Raw genomic sequence first — 16,897 nt, forward strand, 5'->3', positions numbered from 1 at the left:
CTAGGAGTCATGTCCCATTTAGGGGGAGGGCAGTGAGTTCATCTGCCAATTTAGCATAGAGAGAGAGAGGCCACATATGAGCAACAAAGGGGTTCTCTGGGGGGGTAGGCTTAGCTTCTCCTTTGCAGGAATAAGTTCCATAAGTGCAAGCACCAAGACTGAGGGCTCAGCCTACTGAATTCATTGTCTCTACCGCTTCAAGAATATTAGGAATTTCCCATGTGGGGAAGTTGAATATTTCCTCCTTTCCCCCCAGTCCCCCAAGGGGACTTTGAATTTGCAGGTATTTTGTTGAGAATTTTTACATCTATATTCATTAAAGAGATTGGTCTGTAATTTTCTTTTCTTGTATTATCTTTGTCTGGCTTTGGTATTAAGGTGATGTTGGCTTCACAGAATCAGTTAGGTAGCTTTTCCTCGTTTTTGATTTTTTGAAGAGCTTGGGCAGGATTGGTACTAATTCTTTCTTGTTTGAATGAATTCACATACGAAACCATCTAGTCCTGGAGTTTTCTTTGTGGGGAGCTTCTTGATGACTGATTCAATCTCTTTACTTGTGATTGGTTTGTTGAGGTCATCTATTTCTTCTCAAGCCAATGTTGGTTCTTCATGCTTTTTTTAGGAAGTTGTCCATTTCATCTACATTGTTTAGTTTATTAGCATATAGTTGCTCATGGTATACTCTCATTACCTCCTTTATTTCTGTGGAGTCAGTAGTTATATCCCCTCTCCATTTCTGATTTGTGTCCTTTATTTGTTTGTTTGCTTATTTTTGTCAGCCTAGCTAAGAGTCATTAGATTTCATAAAGAACCAACTTCTGGTTTTGATTTTCTCTATTGTTTTCATGTTCTCAATTTCATTTATTTCAGCTCTAATCTTCATTATATCTTTCCTTCTGTTTGCTTTGGGTTTAGTTTGCTGTTCTTTCTCTACTTCCTCGAAGTGACCAGTTAATTCCTTGATTTTTCTTTGTATTTCTTGAGTTTTAAAAATATTTTTATTATAAACAACAAACATACACTCTTGACATACAAACATTCTTGAAAGGCTTACAGTATCACCACATAGTTATATATTCATCACAATGATCATTTTTTGATCACTTGCATCTCTCCAGCAAAAGAAATTAAAAAAAAAGAAAAAAGCGCATACATGCCATATCCCTTACCCCTCCCTCTCACTGACCACTGGTATTTCAATCTACCTGATTTATTTTAACCTTTGTTTCCCCTATTATGCATTCCTTATCCATATTTTTAACTCATCTGCCCATACCACAGATAAAAGGAACATCCGACATAAGGTTTCACAACCACACAGTCACATTGCAAAGCTATAATATTATATAATCATCTTCAAGAAACATGACTACTGGAACACAGCTCTAGAGTTTCAGGCAGTTCCCTCCAGGCTCCCCATCACACCTTAACTAAACAGGTGATATCTTTTTTATGCGCAAGAATAACCTCCAGGATAACCTCATGACTCTGTTTGAAATCTCTCAGCCACTGACACTTTATCTTATTTCTCTCTTCCCCATTTTTGTGAAGAAGGTTTTCTCAATCCCTTAATGCTGAGTTCCAGCTCCACCTAGGATTTCTGTTCCACATTGCCAGGGAGATTTACACCCCTGGGAGTCATGTCCCATGTAGAGGGGAGGAGAGCAGTGAGTTCACTTGCTGTGTTGGCTGAGAGAGAAAGAGCCCACATCTGAGCAACTGTGGAGTACTCTGGAGGTGACCCTTAGGCCTAATTTTAAGTAGGCTTAGCTTATCTTGTGCAGGAATAACTTTCATAGGGGCGTGCCACAAGACTGAGGGCTCGGCCTACTGATTTGGTTGGCCCCACTGCTTGCGAAAACATCAGGAATTCTCGATAGGGAAGCTGAATTTTTCCCCCTTACTTCCCATTCCCCAAGGGGACTTTGCAAATACTTATTTATTCACTGTTCAAATTACTCTGCGATTTATTGGGGCATCATACTAACCTGGGTAAACCAACAAAATCTCATGACCTATTCAAGTTTCCAAGTATTTATGCTGTTCAGTTAAATTGTCCACATTAAGTTAAATTAGTAAATGCACAGTCAAAATATAAATCTTGTACCAAATAAACACTTCTTTAGTCTCACACAGAAGTTGAAGCTTTAAAATACAAACGAAATGTACTTTCAACATCCTGAAATATTGACATTCCTTTGTTTTTCCTTATGCAAAAACATTTTTCAATTTGTACATTTAGTGACTATCATTGTACACCTTGGACATTTCTAGATTATACCATCTCAACCTTTATTGTCTCTCTTTCCTTCTGGTTTCATATGTGCCCCCAGCCCTTCTCCCTCTATCATTCTCACATTCAGCTTCATCCAATGTACTTACTTTATTATGCTACAATCAGGTAGTATTGTGCTATCCATTCCTGAGGTTTTACAATCAGTCCAGTTGCACCATCTATAGCCCTTCAGCTCCAATTACCCAATATCTACCCTAGTTCTATCTCCTGAAAGCCTGTGTTCTTAACTTGAATTCTTCAAATTCACTCAGTTCATATCAGTGAGATCATACAGAATTTGTCCTTTTGTTTCTGGTTAATTTCACTCAGCATAATGTCCTCAAGGTCCATCCACATTATTACATGCTTCATGGCTTTATTCTGCCTACAGCTGCATAATATTCCATCATGTGTATATACCACAGTTTGTTTAGCCACTCGTCTGTTGATGGATATTTTGGCTGTTTCCATCTCTTTGCAATTGTAAATAATGCTGCTGTAAACAGTGGTGTGCAAATGTCCGTTTCTGTCCTTGCCCTCATGTCCTCTGAGTAGATACCTAACATTGGTACTGCCGGATCATATGGCAATTCTATAATTAGCTTCCTGAGGAACCACCAAACTGCCTTCCATAGCAGTTGTACCATTTTACATTGAATAGTAGTGGTGACAGTGGGCATCCTTGTCTTGTACCTGGGAAAACTTTCAGTCTCTCTCCATTGAGTACAATGCTGGTTATTGGTCTTTCGTATATTCCCTTTATCATATTGAGGTAGTTACCTTTGATTCCTGTCTTTTGGAGTGTTTTTTATCAGAAAAGGATGCTGCATTTTGTCAGATACTTTTTCAGCATCCAGATGATCATGTGATTTTTCCCTTTTGATTTGTTAATGTGCTATATTACATTAATTGATTTTCTTGTGTTGAACCACCCTTGCATTCCTGGTATAAACCCCACTTGGTCATGGTGTATAATTCCTTTAATGTGCTGATGGATTTGATTTGCTAATGTTTTATTGAGAATTTTATATCTATGTTCATTAGGGAGAATGGCCTGTAGTTTTCCTTTCTTACAGCATGTTTATCTGGTTTTGGTATTAAAATGATACTGGCTTCATAAAATGAGTCAGGCAGAGTTCCTTTTTCCTCAGTTTTTGTGAGAAGTTTGAGCAGGACTGGTGTTAGTTCTTTATGGAATGTTTGATAAAATTCCCCTGTGAGGCCGTGTGGCCCTGGGCTTTTCTTTGTAGGAAGATTTTTGATGACTGATTGACTCTCTTTACTTGTGATTGTTTTGTTGAGATCTTCTATTTCTTCCCGAGTCAGTGTTGCTTGTTTGTATGTCTCTAGGAATTTGTCCATTTCATCTAAGTTGTCCAGTCTGCTGACGTATAGTTGTTCATAGTATCCTCTTATGATTTCTTTTATTTCTTCAGGGTCTATGGTAACACACCCCTTCTCATTTCTGATTTTGCTTATTTGCATCCTCACTCTTTTGTTGTCAGTCTTGCTAGTGGACCATCAATTTTACCAAAGAACCAACTTTTGGTTTTATTGATTCTTTCTATTGCTCTTTTGTTCTCCCATTCATTTATATCTGCTTTAATCTTTGTTATTTCTCTTCTACTATTTGCTTTGGGGTTAGTTTGCTTTACTTTCTCAAGTTCCTCCAGGTTTGCTGTTAAGTCCTTGATTTTTGTTCTTTCCTTTTTTTTAATATAGGCATTTAGGGCAATAAATTTCCCTTGCAAAGTAACCCTATCAACATATTTACATGCCTTGAAGGTAAGAGAAGATCACTAAGCAAATAACAATGCAGACAGATATAGCCCAGCCTAATGACCAAATTAAAATACCAGAAGAGATACAGATTTGGGAATAAAATAAAATAAAATAAATGGGATCTCCTTTAATGACATAAAGGAGATCGAAAAGACACTGGAAGAGCATAAAGAGGAATTTGAAAAAACAAATAGAATAACAGCAGATATCACAGAGATTAAAGATGCAGGAGTCCAAATCAAAAATATACTAGAGACACAACAGCAGATTTAAAGAGGCAGAAGAAAGAATAAGCAAACTAGAGGACAGGACAACTGATTTCAAACACACAAAAGATTAAATGGCAAAAAAGATGGAAAAATTTGAATTGGATCTTAGGAAAATGATGGATAAAACAAAGCACACTCTTTCCATAAGAAGAGTAAAGGAGTAGAAAGATTGGCTGAGGATATAATGGGGAAATTTTCCCAACCCTTATAAAGGACATAAATATGCAAATCAAAAAAGACAACAAACTCCAAATAGAATAATCCAAATAGACTTTCCCCAAGACACATACTAATGAGTCTGTCAAATGTTGAAGAGAAGTAGAAAATCCTGAAGGCAGCAAAAGAAAAACAATCTACTTTGTACAAGGGAAACCACATAAGACTGAGTTTGAACTACTCAACTGGCATTATGAAGGTGAGAAGGCAGTGGTGTGATATTGTAAAGAAGGATTTTATAAAACTTAACAGTAGCTAACTTTTCTTATGTAAAGAAGGATTGTAAAGAAAAGAGTTATGGGCCCCATCAGGCTAAGAAAAACAACCCGGGACTTCCCAGGGGCGGTTATCTGCTGCCTCTGTTATGCAAGGTTTTCTGCTGCCTTGGTTATGCAAGGTTGTAACTGCCGGAGAAAGTTTATCTAAGAATGCAACTGAGAAGGTTGAGTAAGGGAGTTTTGCACGAGACAGCTGCTTCTTGCATGAAGCAGCTCCCATGACTCATGCGCGAAAAATGTTTGTTATCTGCTTCTTGCAAAATATTTGTTATCTACTTCTTGCAAAATGTTCGTTATCTACTTCCTGCATAAAGCAGAACCTGTAACTCATGTTCAACCCTCAAACCCCACCCCCTTATCCTGGCCCTCAAAAAGCTTCCCAAAATCCAGGCTCGGGGCTCTCTGTTCCTGCATGTTCAGTGAGCCCCACGCATGTGTGGTAAATAAACCCCTTGCGTGTTGCATGAGAGAACGTCTCTTGGAGTCTTCCTTTGCGTGGCAAAACTCTCGAATTCTCGAATTCTTACAATATATTAAAGATCCTGAAAGAGAAAGACTTCCAGCCAAGAATTCTGTACCCAGCCAAACTGTCCTTCAAAATTGAGGGAGAGCTTAAAATTTTCACAGACAAACAAATGCTAAAAGAATATGTCCGTCAACAAGAAATCGGGCCTATAAGAAATACTAAAGGGAGTTCTGCTGGCTGAAAAAAATGTCAGGAGAAGGAGGTCTGGGGGGAGGGCATAGAATTGAAGAGTACCAGTAAAAGTAGCTTAAAGGATAAAAAGAGAAAGAGGGAAAAGAATATATAGATCTGACAAATAAAATCCAAAGACTGGAAAAAAAAAAATCGAAAGGATAAAATTGTGGCTTCAAGAAACGTTTTTACAGCAATAAATTTGAATATTAATGGACTAAACTTACCACTTAAAATATACTGATTGGCAGAATGGATTAAAAATATAATTCAGTTATATGCTATTTACAAGAGACTCATCTTAGAAAAAAGGCTACAAATAGATTGAAAGTGAAAGAATGGAAAAAGATATTCCATGCAAGCTGTAACCAAAAGAAGCAGGAGTAGTTATACTAATATCAGACAAAATAGACTTTAAATGTAAAGACATCATAAGAGACAAAGAAGGACACTATATACTAATTAAAGGGTCAATTCACCAAGAAGATATAACTATCATAAATGTTTATGCTCCCAATCAAGGAGCTCCAAAGTACATGAGACAAACATTGGCAAAACTGAAGGGAGTGATGGAAATTTCAACAGTAACAGTAGAAGACTTCCATTTACCACTCTCCTCTGCAGATAGAACAACCAGATGGAGGATCAGCAAGGAAATAAAGAACTTAAACAATTTGATAAATGAATTAGATCTAACAGACATATATAGGTCATTACTTACACCCCAAAACACCAGGATATATATTCTTCTCTAGTGCTCATGGAACATTCTCCAGGATAGATCATATGCTGAGAGCACAAAACAGGTCTTTAAAAATTTACAAGTATTGAAATTATTCAAAACGTCTTCTCGGATCACAATGGAATGAAGCTGGAAATCAAAAGCACCGAAGAATGAGAACTTTCAAAAATATATGGAGATAAAATAACACACTCTTAAACAACCAGTGGGTCAAGAAGAAATTGCTAGAGAAACTGGTAACTATCTGGAGATGAATGAAAATGAGAATGCAACATATCATAACTTACGGGATGCAGCAAAGACTGTTCTGAGAGGGAAATTTATTCCCCTAAATGCCTATATTTTAAAAGAAGAAAGAGTAAAAATCAAGGCCCTAACTGCTCACCAGAGAAAGAACAGCTAACTAACCCCAAAGTAAACAGAAAAGGAGAAATAACAAAGATTAAAGCTGAATTAAATAAATGGGAAAACAAAACAACAGGAAGAATCAATAAAACCAAAAGTTGGTTCTTTGAGAAAACCAATGGACCACTAGCAAGGTTGGCAAAGAAAAAAAGAGAGAGGATGCAAATAAACAAAATCAGAAATTAGAGGAGGGTCGTTACCATAGACATTGAAGAAATAAAAAAGAACATAAGAGGATACTATGAACAACAATAAGCCAACACACTAGACAACCAAGATGAAATGGACAAATTTCTGGAAACACATGAATGAACCACACCGACTCAAGAATAGAAGATCTCAACAAACCAATCACAAGTAAACAGATTCAGTCAGTCATCAAAAATCTACCTACAACGAAAAACCCAGGGCCAGACTGCTTCACAAGGGAATTTTATCAAACACTCCAAAAAGAACCACCACCAATCCTACTCAAACTTTTCCAAAAAAGCTGAAGAAAAAGGAACACTACCTGACTCATTTTATGAAGCTAACATCACTTTAATACCAAAACTGGGTAAAGATGCCACAAGAAAGAAAAACTACAGGCCAATCTCCCTAATGAACATAGATGCAAAAATTCTCAACAAAATACTACCAAATTGAATCCAACTACACATTGAAAGAATTATACACCATGACCAAGTGGGTTTATACCAGGAATACAAGGATGGGTCAACACAAGAAAATTAATTAATGTAATACAGCTCATTAACAAATCAAAAGAGAAAAATCACATGATCATCTCAATTGACACTGAAAAAGCATTCAACAAAATCCAACACCCTTTTCTGATAAAAACCCTTCAAAAGGTAGGAATCAAAGGTAATTTCCTCAATATGATAAAGGGGATATATGAAAAACCCATTGCCAGCATCATAGACAATGGAGAGAGACTGAAAGTATTCGCCTTAAGATCAGGAAGGAGACAAGGATGCCCTATGTCACCACTATTATTCAACACTGTACTAGAAGTTCTAGCTAGAGCAATCAGGCAGGAAAAAAAAATAAAAGGCATCAAAATTAGAAAGGAAGAAGTAAAACTTTCACTATTTGCAGATGACATGATACTATACCTGGAAGATCCTGAGAAATTCAAACAAAGTTATTTGAGCTAATAAATTCAGCAAGGTGCCAGGATATAAAACTAATGTGCAAAATCAGTAATGTTTCTATACAGTAGCAATGACCTAACTGAGGAGTCTATTAAGAAAAGAATTCCATTCAAAATAGCAACTAAAAGAATCAAGTACTTAGGAATGAACTTAACTAGGAATGTAAAGGGCCTGTACACAGAAAACTACATAGTATTGCTAAAAGAAATCAAAGAAGATCTAAATAGGTGGAAAGGCATTCCCTGCTCATGGATAGGGAGATTAAATATAATTAAGACATCAATTTTATCCAAATTAATCAACGCAGTACCAACCAAAATTCCCACAACCTACTTTGAAGACTTGGAAATATTAGTTACCAAATTCATCTGGAAGGGAAATAAACCCTTCATAGCTAAAAGCACCCTAAAAAAGAAGAACAAAGTAGGAGGATTAACACTTCCTGATTTTAAAACTTATTATAAAGCCAAGCAGTCAGAACAGCACGGTACTGGCACAAAGATAGATATATTGACCAATGGAATCGAATTGAGAGTACAGAAATAGACTACCAAATCTTTAGTCAACTGATCTTCAACAAGGCCCCCAAATCCACTGAACTGGGACAAAATAGTCTTTTCAGTGAATGCACATGGAGAATGGCTATCAATAGCCAAAAGAATGAAGGAGGACCTTTACTTTATACTCTATACAAAAATTAACTCAAAGTGTATCAAACACCTAAATATAAGAACCAGTACCATAAAGCTTATAAAAGAAAATGTAGGGAAACTACTTCAAGACCTAGTAATAGGAGGTAGCTTTCTAAACTTTATACCTACAGCACAAGCAACAAAAGAAAAAACAGATAAATGGGAACTCCTCAAAATCAAATACTTTTGTGCCTAAAACAACTTGGTCAAAAAGGTCAAGAAGCAGCCAACTCAATGGGAGAAAATATTTGGAAATCACACATTAGATAAAGGTTTGATATCCTATATACACAAAGAAATCATACAACTCAACAGTAAAAGAACAAGCAATCCAATTTTAAAGTGGGCTAAAGATATGAGTAGACATTTTTCTGAAGACCAAATACAGATGGCTAAAAAGCACATAAAGAGATGCTCATTTTCATTAGCTATAAGGGACATACGGATAAAGACTACAATGAGATACCATTTCACACCTATAAGTATGGCTGCTAGTAAACAAACAGCAAACTACAAAGTTGGAGAGCACATGCAGAAATTGGGATGCTTATGCACTGGTGGTGGGAATGTATAATGGTAGAGCTGCTATGAAGACAGTTTGGCATTCCTTAGGAAACCAAATATTAAGTTGTTCTACGACCTGTGGCAATACCACTACTCGGTATAATCCCAGAAGGACTGAAAACAGTGACACAGACATTTGCTCACCAATGTTCATAGCAGCACTATTCATGATCGCTAAAAGATGGAAACAGTCCAAGTGCCCATCAATAGGCAAGTAGATCAACAAATTGTGGTATATACATATGATGGAATATTATGCAGCAGTAAGACAAAATGACGTCCTGAGCAACATGACAAGATGGATGAGTCTTGAGGACATAATGCTGACTAAAATAAGCCAGACACAAAAGGATAAATAATGTATGATTCTGTTTTTATGACCATGGTAAAAGTAAAATCAGGGGCTCATAATACAGAATATAGGGGACGTAGAGATACACAGAAGCTTGAGATGGGTGAACAGTTAGCTAATGAGGTTGAACTCAAATATAAGGGAATACATAGAAGTGAAGGCAGCTCACTAGTGGGTTTATAAGTAATATTACCATATTGAAGGTGAACATGATTGAAAGGGTTATATAGATTCATGTGTCCCACTAATTAACACTATAAACATAAATAAGTTCTTGTATGAACTACTACAAAGGTATTAATCTTGTACAAAGAGTAAATAATTTCGGTGTATAAGGAGAAAATGCTATTGTATGCTATGGGCTATGTTCATTTAACAGGAAAACATCAACAGTACCACAGCAATACCAGGGGTATATAATGGGGGAAGGGTCAAGAGTTAGGGGGAGGTTTGAATTTTCTATTTGGTGAGGGTGTGCTTAATGACTACCTTTTTTATTTAAAATTAATGGACTGTTAACTTTGGATGTTATACACAAGGCCCAGCAGATAGAGGTGGCTGAAAGACACACTGACTGAGAAGTAGATTGGTTAACAATGGTGTATATGTATGATCTGACATTGTGCTGCTATAAAAAGGAACAAAGTTGTGAGGCATGAAACGATGTGAATGATCATATGGGATATTTGGTGAGGCAAAATAAGCCAGAAACAAAAGAACAAATATTGTATGATCTCATTTAGAAAATACTTAAAAGAAAACTGGGGCCTACAGTGTAAGCTCTTATAGCAGTCACATTTAGCCTGGAGTGGTAATTGCTTTTCTGGATTTTGAGAGGCTGTTTTATGTATTATAACCTGGTACTTAGAGATAAGAACAAAGCTGATCATGTCAGGATTAAGGTAATTCAGAATACAGGGTAAGGAAGACACTGTTCGTATTTTAGAACTTCACCTATTCTTTGAGACCAAAGGAAGAAAGGTTTATTTTGTCCAGAACCTAAATTTTCACTAGCACATAACCTAACTCAACTTGTCTGGATAAGTCATTTAAACAATCAAACACAGGGAGCCCAGAATAAGAATGAAAGCCCTTAATTCTGTATCATTTAATGTAATACCTGGGTACATCCCAGAGTGTATTAAGCAGATAATAAAAAAGTATTAGCAAAGTCCCTTGAGGAATTGGAATAACAATATGGAACTATTAAACTTTACCACTAGGGAAATCCCATATACCATGTTAAACATTAGGGATACCCAAATCAATAGGCCAAGCCCTTGATCTTAAGGCTTGCTCTTTTGAAGCTTATATAGGTAGCAAAAAAGCCTAGCCTACCTACAGGTATGCCTAAGAGTCACCTCTGGAGGATATCTTTTGTTGCTCAGATGTGGCCTCACTCACTCTAAGCCCAACTGTGCAAATGAAATCATTGCCCTCTCCCCTATGTGGTACATGACATCCAGGGGTGAATGTCTCCCTGGTGGTGGCATGGGAGATGACTCCCAGGGATCAGTCTGGCCCTGGCACTGTGGGATCAACAATACCATCCTTACCAAAAGGGGGGAAAGAAGTGTAACAAAGTATCAGTGGCTAAAGAGCTCAAGTAGAGTCGAAGCTACTCTGGAGGTCACTCTTATGCAACCTTCAGTTAGACATTGCTACTTGCCAAACCCTAACCAAAACCATTCCTGCCAATCCTAAAGAATACCTAGGATATTACATAAGATTTTATAAACGTTCCATGGACTAAGGTAACTTTCTAGAAACCTACAACCTCCAGATGGGTCACTGGACCAGAAAAGTCTTAAAATGCAGAGGGCCTAGCCTTTCTAGAACATCCCTCTATCCCATATTATCGACAGCTCCTTTCAACATGAAAAATTTAGAATGAGCATAGCCCAAATATCCCTTAAGAGTGAGAGAAAGATCAAAGGTCATGGTGGAGGTATACACTGAAGGTTGGATTTAACAAATAAATATGATTGCTGATCAGTATATTGATATTTCGTTTAGTCTTCAGTACCTTAGAGCAGCTAGAAATAAAAACCTGAAATTGTAACCCATACCAGACTCTGAAATACATTCTACAACCAACTGTTGCAATGTACTTTGAAATCTATCGCTTTTTTTGTATATATGCTATTTTTCAGAAAAAAAAGAGAGAAGGAAGAGTATATTAGAGAAGATAGGATTTAACAAATGAGTATGACTACTGAATCATATTGATATTTCTTTCAGTCTCCAGGGTCTTGAAGTAGCTAAAAGAAATAATGAAAAATCGTGAAACCATAACCAATAACAAATTTAAAAATCTATGTATAATTACTTGCTAAAACGTACTTGAAAAAGATACCCAAACACTGATACCCAGCGGTTACCTCTAGAATGGGAACTGAGCAGGAGAAGGGTGGTAAAGACTTATTTTTGCTATAAACCCTTTTGTATTACTTCAGTATTTCCCCTTGTATGCATATACCATTCAAAAACTAAAAATACAATTAAAAAAAAAAGTATGTGCTCTGCCTTGGATACTTCCAAAAGAAGCCACACTATCTTTCACCTCTCTCAGCCCTCCATTCATGTGTCATTTGGTTCCACAGCAGGTGATGCTCAATGCTCAACTCATGCCAGAGTTTTACAGGCCCACTTTCAAACCCAAACCTATGCTAGCAGTTGGATACCCCACCTTCAGAAGACCCTACATGCATGCCGAAGACCAGGAACAACCTGTCTTTCCCACCACAGTGGAGGACAAGGGCAAGTCCACCAGTACCTGCCCTTACACGTACCCAGCTTCCCATGCTCTCTACCTCGCCCAAGGGGATCTGAACTGGGTTTACCAGAGTGCTGCCTTCCCATGCCTCCCAAGACTGAGCACCAGCCTACTATAGAGAAGGGCAAAGGCTACTTTCTACTGCCTGGCTGCTTTTGTCCTTGTCACCTTATGGCCGAGGTCCCCATCTGAACCGGTGGGGACCCTCGATGCATATTCAATAGGAAAGGCGACTACCTTCTGAGGGTGCTGTGGAAACCCCAAACCCACAAGTCTTCCCTTTGAATATGGGGAGGAAAACTGAAAATAAAATAGTTGAAAGATGTAAAAAAAAAAAAAAATGTACTTGGAATTTCATTGTGTTTTTGTATATGTGTTATTTTTCAGAATAAAAAAGTCAGTCCCCAACCCCAAGGTTCCAGTGCTCTGAGCTTGGCTCACTCCAAAATTCTGTCTTCATTCTATTTCACTTTTTTTTTCTGTCACCCCGACTCCTCTCTGCAGGGACTAAAATCTCAATTGGAGCTTGGCTGAGCTATCTTCATTCGCTCCCTGTAGAAACTACTGGAAGATATACCCTTTAGGGAATTGTCCCCTTTACCTGACTAGTTACTTTGTCTGTCCAGACATGTCTTAATTCCACCCTTGCCTGGGCAGTGCTGGAGTCTGAGAGTAGTCAGTAGTTCTATCCAATGAGCTGTTAAGAAATTAAAAAAAATAATAATAAATAATAAGCCTTTTCAGAGCTGGACTCCCGCTCCCTGGGTTTGACAGTCAGGAGCTGGAGTTTGGTCTATGGCTCTGCCCCCAGGCTCTAGGTACCCCATTTTCTTGGAGTCCAGCCCTTTTCTAGTATTTTGTGCTGCCCAACCAAAAACCCTGTGTTGTTGTTTTTTCCTATCAGCCCGCCCCTTCTCTGCTGAGACGAAAACCCTCAGTTCCTTTATTGCTACTTCAGATTTATCTGTGCTTGGGGCTTGTTTCTGAAGTCTGGATGTGATAATTAATTCCACTACTGGAGCCGAGTTGAGCTAAACCCTTGCTGCTAGTGAAGTCTGCTTCCTTTTCCCTTGGGGACCCAGCCTACCAAGCCCATGGGAGCAGGGCACCAGCGTCCGCGGCACAGGGGACTCAAGGTCCTGGGTGGGCTTACAGCTGGCCCATCTGTCCAGGTTGGCATACGCTGCGTGTCTGGTCACTGATGTCCCCCACCAGTTGTTCCATATAGCACCCGGCTATTTACTGGCTGCTCTGGAGGACGGACTAAATTCCACAACTCACTGCACCACCATCTTGCCCCCTTACTACCAACAGCCTTGTTTCTTGAAGATGACTGAATAACTATAGAGCTTGTAAGATGTGACCGTGTGAATGACACTCCCTTTATCCAGTGTATGGACAGATGAGTAACAAAAAAATAAGACAAAAATAAATAATAGGGGGGTGGGGATTATGGGATGTTTTGAGCATTGTTTCATTTTTACTTTTATTCTTTTTATTCTTTTTGGGAGTAATGAAAATGATCAAAAATCAACTGTGATGAAAAATACACAGCTATATGATGATACTGTGAACCAATCTGGATGACTATATGGTATGTGAATATATAATATATCGCAATTAAATTGCATTAAAAAAAGAATTACATATCATAATCAAGTGGGTTTTATTCCAGGTACACAAGGGCGATTCTACATAATGACATCTAATGTGATATACCACATTAACAAAACAAAAGGAAAAATACATGATCATCCCCACTGAGGCAGAAATGTCATTTGACAAAATCCAGCATCTTTTCTTGATAAAAAACACTTAGAAAAACAGGAATAGAAGGAAACTTTCTCAACATGATATAGGCATATATGAAAAACCCACAGCTAACATCATACGCAATGGTGAAAGACTAAAGCTTTCTCTCTTAAGATCAGGAACAAGATAAGATCCCCACTGCTATTTAACACTGCCCAAGAAGTTCTAGCCAGAGCAAGATGGGTGAAAAAAAGAAATAAAAGGCATCAAAATTTGAAAGGAAGTAGTAAAACTTTCACTACCATAGATCATATGACCCCAAATATAGAAAGCCCAAAAAAATCTATAACAAAGCTCCTAAAGCTAATAAACAAATTCAGCAAAGTGGCAAAGTACAACAATAACAGCAAAAATCAGTAATGTTTCTATACACTAGTATAATGAGCAATCTCGAGGAAGAAATCAAGAAAAAAATTCCATTTACAATAGCAACTAAAAGCATCAAGTATCTAGGAATAAATTTAAAGGACTTATACATTGAAAACTACAAAACTTTGCTAAAAGATCAAAGATCTAAATAAATGGAAGGAGACTCCACACTCATGGAGAGTAGAAGACTAAAACTTTGCTGTCAGTTCTACCCACAATGGTTTATAGATTCAACGCAAACCCAATCAAAACCCCAACAGTCTACTTTGCAGAAATGGAAAGGTCGATTATGCACTTTATCTGGAAGAGTAAAGGGCCCCAAATAGGTAAAACCATCTTGAAAAAGAAAAATGATGTCAGAGGACTAATACTTTCTGACTTTAAAACTTATTACAAAGTTACAGTAGTAAAAATGCATAGTATTGGCCCAAAAATAGATATACAGATCAATGGAATCAAACTGCACGTTCAGAAATTGATCCTCAAATCTATGGACTATTTATTTATTTATTTGCTTTGTTTCATTTAGAATAGATTTCTGAGTTTTACTGAAATCCTACATGAATAAGAAACTGGAAATAAAATCACATCAAAGAACATATTTTCACAGCTCTCATGTTTAAACTAAACAAATTTTGTAGGGCAGATTTTTAAAAGTTGTGAAGTTATGACAACTTAAAAATATAGTCAACCTTCTTGAAGCAAAGCAAAAACATACAATCACAGGTTATCTTAACTAGCCTGTATTTTTATTTAAAGCATACTCCACAGTCCTACATAATCTATCCCAAATTCAAAAAAAAAACTGTCCAAAATCAAAGGCACTGCAAAATCGTGATCTAATAGTTTACCCAGCTTGTTTTGAAAATAAAAATGAAGCCAAAAACAATAAGAGCATCGTAACTCCCAGAATAAGGGAACTCTGCAAGCCCAATAATGTACAAGAATATTTTTGAATGGAAGAAAAACAAAAGGATTGGGCATATACATAACAGTGATTCTTCAGCTCAATACAAATGATAGTAAAGTGCTACTTGGATTTTTCAAGGGAATTATTTCTTTGAAGAATGTACCTCTAGCACCTATCTTGTCTTGCCTGCGTCATTTTCAAGTCCTCGCCTGTTCATTTCCACTGCTGCCAATAAGTATCCCAAAATAATTCCTGGTTGCCATTATTATAACCATCTTTATCAGAAAAGCCCCACATGGCTGAAGCAGCTCCTGAGCAACGAGATGGGAACCCGAGGTCTGCTGGTCCATGGTCTGACAGCGCTTGGAGTCAGGCAGGCTGTATCCACCTGCCTTTCTCTCTTGCCTCCTTCATCCCCATGATGGCCCTGGCTCCAGGGGAACCACAACCTCTCTGCTGTGGTGCAGGCCCCCTTCTGCCACCTCTAGAGCCTCCTGGTGGTCCCAGAGGTGCCCCTCTAAGAACAGCCAACCCACCTCTTGGAGGTGGTGCTGCCCACCCACCCCTCCTCTGCCTCACTTCACAGCCACCGTCACAGCCACAGTGCGACCTTCATAGCCTCTGTGACAGTCGTGCAATCATCACCACAGTATCTGCACAGCCATGGAGATCTGCGGTTCCTTCCACTCCAATGCTGACCTCTGACTGGAGGTGGAATGTGAGGAGCAGGGTGACAGTGACACTCTCTTCATGCACAGAGCTTCCTGTGGCATGTCTACAGCTGGCATTTTCCTTTACGTGTCTAGTGGCTTGACTAAGACTATTTCAATTTCCTCCCCTTCTATTTCTTTGCCATCCATTTTACTCACGGCCTTAACAGCTGCTCCTCTGTCTTTAAAATGAACAAATGCATAATCTTTCAACTTCTTCACTTTTTCAAGCTTTCCACATTCAGAAAGTGACGTATCCAATATTTCTTGTTAATGTAGGAGCCAACTTTCTCACAAATAAGACTTTCACCTTAGCCATGACTTCTGGATCTGGCTCTCCCACAGGACCAGTCCACAACTGTGACTACACTTACCCGTGCTTTTTCTTTTCCACACATTAGCAAGCGTCTGGCTTGTGCATCTGACTTGTGATCCTCATGTTCAAGGAAGCAGAACCCAATTCTTTTGGCCATCAGCTGGATGATAGACTGTAACGTCCACCAAACTCTCTGTGACTTTACTGAATTCTTCCAAAATGTTTTCTGTACTCTTATTCTTCAGAGTTAAGCCAACAAATAGCTTGCTGTTTGCCACAAAATGGAACCCTCCTAAGTGTTTACCAGGATCTCATAGCTGCCACACAATTTAACAGCTTCCTGTGCAAATTCCTTTCCACAGAAGGTGAAAAATACATCCCTCTGTTCTCACCAGACAGTGGATTCATTATAAAATGTAGATCCCAAGTGGGACTAGCCTTCTTAAAAAGGGACATCAACTCACCCTCATATAAATCTCCTGGTTTCTCACCTACAAAGACCTCAGTTCCAATCCCAGGTTGCACGCCAGGGGACCACCCTATTTCCTCGTCCTTTGGGTGCACCCAGGGCGTAACCA

At 38.2% G+C, this 16,897-nt stretch overlaps 1 protein-coding gene and 1 pseudogene across 8 annotated transcripts in view; both read right to left on the reverse strand.

The window, feature by feature from the left end:
* SBF1 (SET binding factor 1) overlaps positions 1-16,897 on the reverse strand; it is a 107,882-nt gene that overhangs the window by 24,412 nt on the left and 66,573 nt on the right. Inside the window, exon 37 of one of the 8 annotated variants that reach the window (XR_013179384.1) lies at positions 12,804-12,899. The exons of the other annotated variants lie outside the window; for them this stretch is intronic. The gene's annotated coding sequence lies outside the window, so the exon portion shown is untranslated. The remainder of the gene's footprint in view (positions 1-12,803; positions 12,900-16,897) is intronic. 8 annotated transcript variants of the gene reach the window in all.
* On the reverse strand, positions 12,907-16,630 carry LOC143691177 (heterogeneous nuclear ribonucleoprotein R pseudogene; annotated as a pseudogene).

This window comes from Tamandua tetradactyla, chromosome 7, assembly GCF_023851605.1.
Source record: "Tamandua tetradactyla isolate mTamTet1 chromosome 7, mTamTet1.pri, whole genome shotgun sequence".
Taxonomy (NCBI): Eukaryota; Metazoa; Chordata; class Mammalia; order Pilosa; family Myrmecophagidae; genus Tamandua; species Tamandua tetradactyla.